The sequence below is a fragment of the Lolium perenne genome, chromosome 3 (genome assembly GCF_019359855.2).
Source record: "Lolium perenne isolate Kyuss_39 chromosome 3, Kyuss_2.0, whole genome shotgun sequence".
NCBI classification, from domain to species: Eukaryota; Viridiplantae; Streptophyta; class Magnoliopsida; order Poales; family Poaceae; genus Lolium; species Lolium perenne.
This window is the reverse complement of record NC_067246.2, coordinates 41,852,980-41,863,094: the sequence shown is the minus strand read 5'-3', so window position 1 is coordinate 41,863,094 and position 10,115 is coordinate 41,852,980.

The window sequence follows — 10,115 nt, the reverse complement described above, 5'->3', positions numbered from 1 at the left end:
CAATTGAAATCTTTCTTTTCTTGGATTTTTTCACACCACGATTTCTGGCTACTTCATTTTTCTTTCGGTCCTGTGCCGCCTTGGAAGCGTTGAGACCGCTGCTACAAAATGGGACCGGCATGTCATCCTCTATGTACAATAAAGTTTCTTTTCTTGGATTATTTTTGGCTCCTGATATTATGTCACTTGCCTTTTTCTTTCAATCTCATGCCGACTTTGAAACGTTGAGGAAGCTGCTGGCTCATGGGTCCCGCATGTCATCCTCTATGAACAATATAAGTTTCCTTTGTTGGATTTATTTTTTTCCCCTAATTTCTGGCTATTTGCCTTTTTCTTTTGATCCCCTGCCCCCTTTGAAACGATGACGACGCAGCTGGCAAGTCGGTCCCACATGTCATCCTCTATGAACAATAAAAGTTTCCTTTGATAGATTTATTTTTGACCCTAATTAATTTACGGCTATTTCCTTTTTCTTTTGATCCCTGCCGCCTTGAAATAGTTGAGGATCTTTCTGCCTCATGGGTCCCGCATGTCATCCTCTCAGAAAGGTAAATGTTTCTTTTCTTGAATTTGTTTACCAACTGATTTTTGGCTTATTTTTTCTTTCGATCTCCTGCCACCTTTAAAACGTTGACGACGCTGCTGGCTCATGGGTCCCCAATGTCAGCCTCCCCATACTGCAAATCCTCTTTCTGCAAAGGTTGTATTTCTAGATAGATAAGGTGGATTCGAATCTGCCATGGTTCAGGCAGCTCAGGTAAGCCTTCTTGCACTGATTAATGGAAGTAGTGTATAGCAAGGTCAAGACATGTGGCTCGGTGTAATGAATCTATTTGAATCATGTTGTGGGTTCAATCTGATAGTTCTCTAACAGGTCAGCCAAAATAGAAATTAAGTTTTTTTCTAAAACGGAAATGCAAATTAAGATGAACACAAACATTAGTTATCATAATAGCTGATCATACATACATACTTGCTAAGAGCAAAAGCTTGCTAGAGTTTTACCACCCATACAATTAATTAGCAGTTCAGATACGATAACCTTATATAAGTATAACTACAAATGCATTTGCTAAGGGCTCATGGGGCAACAGAACTAGACAACCGCAAACTTTATGACCAGCATGTCACAGTGGCATCGAAAGATCTTGACCTTCAACTTTGATCCAATGCGAAGTTTGGCACCGTCAATGAACTTTTTCCACCTGGAAGTAACAGCCAAGCGGCCATCTGTGGGACTGACGGAGTACCGTCCCTCCACGGTGAGACCTTCACTCTCCATGACGAGGGATATCTTGCCCCTTCGGCCAGCATTGAGATCCTTGGAGATACTTTTAGGCAATTTCTGATTCAAAGCAAGAGATACCACCAAAAATTAGTCAATGGCACCAATGCACTGAACCATGTGAGACTTTGAGCAGAGAAGACATCAAGATAAGAGCAGTTATGCTGTCATATACTCACGAACATAGCCTTCAGATGCGTCCTGGTCACCACACGGGTGGCCACAGCAATGAGCCGAGACCTCGGTGATCCGGTGGGGCAGGTGCGGGAGCCTGGGCTGGTACACGAGCTGGTGCTGATGCGGGAGACTGCTGGGCAGGTGCGATAAACGGTGCCTCTAGAGGAACCGGTGCTGATGCAGAGACTGTTGGGCGAGGTGCGATAAACGGTGCAGCTAGAGGAACCGGTGCTTGATGCGGGGAGCCTCTTTGGGCAGGTGTAGTATATGGGGCCTCTACAGGAACCAATGCTGATGTAGGGGGCTGCTGGGTAGATGCGATAACGGAGCTGGTACGAGAACCGGTGCTGATGCGGGGAGAGTGGGAAGCCGGTGCCGGTGCTGGTGTGGTTGCCCTTTGTGACATCCGCTCATGTTCCATCGGGATCTGCAGCTTTGATCATGTTAAACCCAGCAAGCTAGAACAGAGGGAATGGTTTAGAACAACTGCTCGGAAACGAGTTATCAAAAGATATGAGTAGAAAAAAGTTACATATTATATATTTGGAAGTGTCTCCAACTCTGTAAGCGATTACGTATATCTGCCCGTTTGAGTTTACGATCCTCGGCTCGTCGCCCTTCTTCGGACCGTAGTCAAAAGCAAACTTTCTCCAATCATGTCCATACAAATATGTGATGGCCTGCGTCTTGTAGACATACACCTCATAGACCGTGTAGGTGTTCATCAATTTGCCATTGCCATGCATAGTGAAAGACCCTTCATGCGGACACATCTGGTTAATCATTGGACGAAGTTCACAAGGTACAGTCTGCATGTGAAAATTGATACAAATGTAAGAAGCAGGAAGACTAAAAACAAGACTTTACTATATGCCAATTCATGCTAAACCACTGAGAATACATACCTGTAACTCTGTGAAGGAGCTACTAGAAAGGTAGATAGAGCCATAGGAGGTGTTATATGTGGGGTATGTACATGGGCCCGCCATATTCCCGCAAGCTCGGCATCGGGATGGTGAAGGAAACATGGGAGGTACTACTGGTGCGTAGCGCTGAATGTAAGTGGAAGAATTAGGTTGTGTAAAGTGCATAGTTCAGAGCAATGCAAATGTTGACAAGCGAGTGCATAACACTATGTTACAACCTGAACAGTGAAAAATTAGTGTATGATGAATATAAGCATGCTAATTTGGTGTTTCCGAATTCCAAAAAGCATTAGACAGAGCCGGTGATAATATCAGACATAAATCATGGCATGTATATGTGGCTTAAGAAAATATATCCGAACCCTTGGATGGTTACGGCCCGGCTGGTCCTTGGACTTGAGCTTATATAAGCATCCAGAAGGTGGGGCTGACAGTAACTTGGTGGCAGCCTCTGTAGATGCCTCATCAGCAGCAGTTGCAATCCTTTTGACCAATGAAGGGTTAGCAGTTTCAGTCTGCATATGAAAATTGAAGAGCAACAGACATCAGCAGTGATATATAAAATGAATCTATGAGACAACGATGCATATAGTGTTGGATGTAAGTGTAAGAATAGGTGTGTGTGTTTCTGAACTATTGGTAAGCATTAGACAAAGCCGGCAATAAACAGACAAAAATCAAATCATGTATGAGGATTAAGAAAATATACCTGCTTACTGAAAAGGGTACCACCCAGCTGGCCCGTGGCCTTGTGCTTGAGGAGGTTTTCAGAAGATGGTGGCGGCACCATCGTCTTCATAGCAGCCTCATCAGGATCATTTTTTATCCATTTGAGTAGAGGCACAGAAGTTTCATCCTGCATATGAATAGCAACAGAACTCATCATTGATATTTAATAAATCTATGAGATAGACTGATGCAAATAGTGCGGGTGTAAGTGGAAGAATAGGGTTGTGCATAGAGAACAGTCGACAACAATGCAAATGATTACAAAACAAGCCAATGGAAATCAACAGTTTATATCTTGGATGAGACAGTGAAAAGTGAAAAATTAGTGTATGATGATTGTAAGCAAACGCAGTGTTTCTGAACTTTTGGTAAGCATTAGACAAAGCCAACAGTAATTAAGCGAGATAATAATGAAATCATGTATGTGGATTAAGAAAATATACCAGATTCATTAAAAGGTCACCACCCAGCTGGCCCATGGCCTCGTGCTTGTAGAGGTTTTCGGAAGATGGTGCCGGCACCATCGTCCTCACAGCAGCCTCATTAGCCTCATTTTGCATCCACTTGAGTAAAGGAGCAACAGTTTCAGCCTGCATAAGAATGGGAATAGATCTCAGCAGTGATATTGAATGACTCTGAGACATCGATGCATATAGTGCCGGATGTAAGTGGAAGGGTATGGCCGTGTATGGACAACAGTTCACAACAATGCAAGGGTGTGTTCGGTTCGAAACAGCGTGGAATGGAATGGAATGGTTCCATTTCAGAGGAATGGAATGGTTAAATTTTTGTTCGGTTGGGATAAATGGAGAGCGGTAAGAGATCGAGGTTAAACTAACCATTTGTCTCAAAATTGTAATTAACAATTGCAAATGACATTTTAATCTCAAAGTCGTAATTAACAGCGCCTAATGGTGCTCTTTTAATCTAAAAATCGTAATTAACATAATTTTTTGTTGGGTTAGGGGAACTGGAGTAGATGAACATTACTGTATGATGATTGTAAGCAAACGAATTTGGTGTTTCTAAACTTTTGGCTTCGAGATCTTATGGGTTTCAACTCTAGCCTACCCCAACTTGTTTGGGACTGAAAGGCTTGGTTGTTGTTGTTGTTGTTGTAAACTTTTGGCAAGCATAGAAAAAACCGACAATAAACAGAGAAAAATCAAGGCATGTTTTGTGGATTAAGAAAATATACCATATTCATTAAAAGATCACCACCCAGCTGGCGCGTGGCCTTGTGCTTGTAGAGGCATTTAGAAGATGGGGGCGGCATCAACATACTGGCAGCCTGATCAGCCGCAGTTTTGATCTTCCTTTTGAGTAAAGGCCCTAAAGTTTCAGTCTGCATATGAATAGCAAAACAAAAGGCAGACCTCAGCGGTGATCTTGACGTCGTGTATGAGATAGACGGATGCAGATGGTGGATGCTCTTAGCCTTTTGCGGCGTGAACACTAGCTATGGACGGACAAAAAACTAGTTAACTCAGCTTTGTCTAGATATGAATGTACTACCACCATCCAAAAGCTTAAGCCTTATTTATTTTTGAGAAATCAAAACAAGCAAAGTTTGACCAAAATTTTAGAACATTCTATCAACAAATATAATACTGTGTAGATACCGTAGGAAAATATATTTTATTATCTATTTAATGATATTAATTTTGTATTTTGCATGTTACTGATTTTTGGTAAAAGCTTAGTCAAACATGGTATAGTTTGACTTTCTAAAAATAATATAAGCCCAAAGCTTTGGGATGGAGGCGATAGTATCTAGAGCTAAAACACATCTAGATACATCCGTATCTATAGATAGTTGAGTCAATTAATTTGGATCCGAGGAGTATCGATTCGAGACTACATCATGGTAAGTTGGTTAAAAAAAATTACCCCCGGGCGGTCCCGGCCCAGCTCGGCGATGGCATTTCGCTTCTTGTGCTGCAGATCGGGCCATGCTCTGCGGCGGGTGGGGCGCTATTCTCGTTCCCCATAGCCTCGGCCACGGAACACAGGAGGTACCAACCTGATACGAGAGAATATAGAGCATGGTGTCACAGAGGCTTTACGCACAAACACCTGAAGACATGTGCTACTTTAAGCATATTCCAGAACAGGAGCAGATTGAGGATATAGAGAGACACTTAAAAGGTAAAGAGTGGATAAGCAAACGGAGTACAGCCGCGGGGCTGGGGACGCAGCTCGAGGCTCAGCAAGCGCCCACATGCGTGGTGGCCTTACGCTCCATTGCCCCCACCGCCGAGGTCTTACCTTTCCTGTACAAGCTGACAAAAGATACAGTGAGGATCAGCAGAAACTACAAAGGTTGCAAATGTCGACAAATAAAGGAAGAACACCCCAATCCAAGCAAAGGTAGCCCCCGCCCCCACCCCCATCAATCACTCCCAGCTCGAGGGTGACCAGAAAGACACCCCTTCGCCCAGAATAGGAAAGAGATGCGCAAGATATCGAGGAGAGGAAAAAAGAACCGATCTCGAGAAAGGAAAGAACATTACTAGTCCTACCTAATCCGCTTGGTCTAGATGCAGCTTGCCCCTCCAAGCTGGATGCAGACGGTGGAGGCGAAAGGAGGGGATCGAGCTAGCGGCTTGCATCCGTCGATGTCGGCACTCGATCGGGAGAGAAGGGGTGCTACATAAAGGGGAGGGGTAACATATTTTATTACACAGTGAACTTACTGATGTGACTATAGTCATTACATGTCTCACTGAAACTAGGGCCCATAGCGGCACCCCAAATTCACTTGAAGCTGCCCGGCGGGACGCATTGGCGCGTCAAGAAACCCCCGAATTGTAGCGGGGAAATGAAACATTTCACAAAAATTTGAAATTCAAGCACACCGCCACGCGCCAAGCACGCGGCTGTTCCTTCCTCTTCCTCGGTTCCTCCTCCCCTATCCGAAAAAACCCCAAATCCCAAGCTCAAACCAAAAAAAAAAACAAATCCCCTGGCCGCCATGCATGTCCTCGTTAACCCGCTGGAGATCGTTCCCGGACGATGCGGACCCCCGCCCGAGATCCAGAATTCCGTCCACCTCGAGGCACCGCGTGCTGTCTCGCGACAGCGGCTTGAGGGCGGCGAAGAGGAAGTTCCGCCGGAAAGTGCTCATGGCAACCGTGCAAGCTCACCGGCGTGCTGCATCCCGAGAGGAACTGGTCAAAGCTTTGCTATTCGCCACACACAAAAAATTGCGGGCCAAGATCTGGTCAAAGCTTCGTCGATGGCTTGCCGCGAGAGGCTTGGAGTCCAGAGTCAATAAACTAGCTGCTCGAGAACTGGGCGGTTTACACGGATTCATATTAACTGACTCAAGTTTGTTAGTCTATTTAACAAATGCATCTAGATACATCCATGTCTAGACAGAATTGAGTCAATTAATATGAATCAGAGGGGAGTACCTGAAAGTGTTTCATGCTACCAACTAATGCGCTGGCAGGAATCGCTGTAGAAGTAATTGTGCTACTACTCATACGATGAACTGATTGTGTGGGTGTCGAATTTTGCAACGCGATCATCCACTGAATGCTTAATCTAGCGCCAAAGGCGTACAAATCATAACATACTACAGCACCAGAACATAAGAGTACGAATCATAAAGTAGCTCAACATTTTGCATCAGGGCTGGGTGGTCCTGAGACTACCGGGACGCCCCTGATGATCTCCGGGTGTGCATCCTCTTCAACGCAAAGTTGTGTACTCGGTCCACGGCCTCCTTCTGTAGGCTGGATAATCTCAGGTGCAGGACCTTCGTCTATGAGAGGCTCGTCATCAGTACCATCCACAGGTGCATCAGGGCTGGGTGGTCTTGAGACTACCGGGACGCCCCTGATGATCTCCGGGCGTGCATCCACTTCAACGCAAAGCTGTGTACTCGGTCCACGGCCTCCTTCTGTAGGCTGGATAATCTCAGGTGCAGGACCTTCGTCTATGAAAGGCTCGTCATTAGTACCATCCACAGGTGCATCAAACTGAGATTCATCTTCAAATCTCCCATCAAACTGAGAGACCTCTTCAACTCTATGCTTCTGCAATTAGTACATCAACCGATTAGACAAACATCTAAGGGATGCAACCTGAACAAATGCCGTTTTACATATTTACCTTCTCATCTGGCACAGCACATGTCCCAGAGCTGAAACCCGTTTCCTGAAGCAAGCGCTTTTTCTCTCCTTCCCGTCCATCCATCTGCAACAAGTTAAATTTGAGTACAGAACCTTGCACAGCAATGCAAACTATTGATTGAAACAGCGGCAGCATCAATATAAATAATTAACTACATATGCCAGCACACATACAGTGTGAGCAAGATCTGCTTCTCCTGCTAAAGGATCATTATATGGTTCACCATGCTAAACCCGCCTAACATATGTGCGGTCCATCCCAAAAATGTGTAAATGATCTGCCACTACAGGGTGAGGCCTCTTCTCACCATTCATACATGTGCAGCGCGGGCAATACACGTCCAGGTTGTGACCTTCATGAGCTCTAATAAACCCCATAAAGGGTTGAACACCATTTATATATGAAGGGGGACATAAGTGTCCATGCAGTATCCAAGTTCTGTCCATCTGTTTAATTATGAGATACAGTGGTTGGTGATTAATTTAAGGCAAAGTAGGAAATGTATATCCATCGAGTACAAAACTATACTACATGATTATGCATTTCAGCAATCATGTCGAGTACAAAACAAAAAATGCCCATCGACATTTTAGCAAACAGATCGTGTACAAAACTCTGCCATGGCATTTCAGCAAATTAACGAATCGAGTGCAGAACTGACTCTATATGCCTACGCAAATGAACAAATTGATCGATGACAAATCGAGCGGAAAACTATAAAGTGCCAATTAGTTCGAGCATGCGACGAATTTTTTAGCAGCATCAAGAAAATATAAATCGTTAGGCCGTCTTGCCCGATACATGATTGAGCTAGAGATAGCAGCCCTACCGTGGATCAACTTGACCGCCGGTGCGTCTCGAGAAGAACGACGGGGAGGGGAAGCTTCTTCTTCGCACGGACGGGACGGGGAGGGGAAGCTCTTCGCACGGACGGGGATAAGTTGTGTAGGGGTGGGTGGAGGGTCATGCGGCCGGGCCGCCGGGGTGATAATTAAGGTCGGTAGGTGGCGTTTAATGGAGTTGCGTGTGTAATTTGCCGTGCACAAGGTTGAGGAATAGGCGGTTCCCTTTGCCGCGCGCACAATTCAAACTATCCCGCCCATGTAGTTTAAATTCGCCATATTTTCGTTAAATCGACATAAAGTCATGTGAGTGGGGGAAAATTAGCAAAGTTGCTTGAAAAATAGTAAAACTCTGGAATTATCCTTTAAATATGCTCTACTTCGTGTGGAAATCGGGGTGTGGAAGCATGTTGAGCTGTTTTATTTGTACTTTCTTCATTAAAACTCCCATTTTATGCACTTTGGATGGAAAGAAATCATTTGTACATAAATTTTGACAACGCCATTTGCAAACACTAATTGTTTTACATGCCAAGATGCACCCATCCACCAAATATATATGGGGCAAAAGTTTATCACAATCTAGCAGATATGCACAATTAGTGAGGGACCCCTTTTGATTTTGTGCAATTTCCACTAATTAGGTAGAGATAAGGGGTTAATTAATTAGGCCATGTTAGGGGTTATGTGTTTTAGATTAGGTTGTGTGGATTCAAATACAACTTCTTTATTTGTGTGCTATGATTAATCAAAACTAGATTGATCGACTGCGCACACATTATTAGAGGCGCATGCCTTTGCGCACAAAGTGCATGTGTGTGTTGTTGGCCACCAATTAACGAGAGAGAGAGAGAGACAAAGAGAGAGAGGTAGAGAGAGATCTACATACGAGAGAGCGATTGAAATCCCCAAATTAAACACATATATATATGCATGGCACATTTAATTTAATTAGAGGACCGCGAGCTAAGGCACCCCTGGCCTGCTTGATGCACAATTAAGTGTCATTGGCCTATATATAGGGTTTAATTAGGGTTTAGGGTTTAGGGTTAGGAGGTTAGGGTTTAGGGTCTAGGGTCTAGGGTTTAATGTTTATGGTGTTTAGGGGTTTAGGGATTAGGGATTAGGGTTTATTTAATTAGGGTTTAAGGTTTATGGATCATCGATCGAGTGCGCACACACACATTATTAGAGGCACACGCGCCTTTGCGCATAAAGTGCATGTGTATATGTGTGTGTTTTTTTGGCCAACAACGATATATAGATGATCGAGAGAGAGAGATTGAAATCCCCAAGAATATGTTCGATCAAATATATATTAAAATATATGCACGAATGCATGCATGGTAGGCCATGCATGCACACTAATTATATATATATATATATATTATGAGGAAACTTAATCAAATGTGTTTTCATTCGAGAGAACTTGTCAAAATTCAAGTTAATTAATTTATCATCGATAATTATATAATTAATTAATGAATCTCAGGGAGATGTTATACAACATATGATCGATATAGGCCATGTCGTATATATTAATTGGTGTTAATCTACCGTTTAATTTGCTAGCTAGCTGCTATATATAGATCGAGCATGTTTTTATTAGATCGGGTTATAGCTAGCTAGTATAGTTTAGGGTTATGTGTTTTAATGAACTAGGGTTTGATTAGCTAGGGGTTAGTTATATATATGGTTTAGGGTTAATGCATGGCACATTTAATTTAACTAGAGGACCGCGAGCTAGGCACCCCTGGCCTGCTTGATGCACAATTAAGTGTCGTTGGCCTATATATAGGGTTTAATTAGGGTTTAGGGTTAGCTAGGGTTTAGGGTTTAGGGTTTAGTGTTTAGGGTGTTTAGCTAGGGTCTAGGGTTTAGTTTAGGGTGTTTAGGGTCTAGGGTTTAGGGTTTAATTAGTGTTTAGGGTGTTTAGGGTTTAGGGTTTAGGGTTTAGTGTTTACGGTGTTTAGGGTCTAGGGTTTAGGGTTTAGTGTTTAGGGTGTTTAGGGTCTA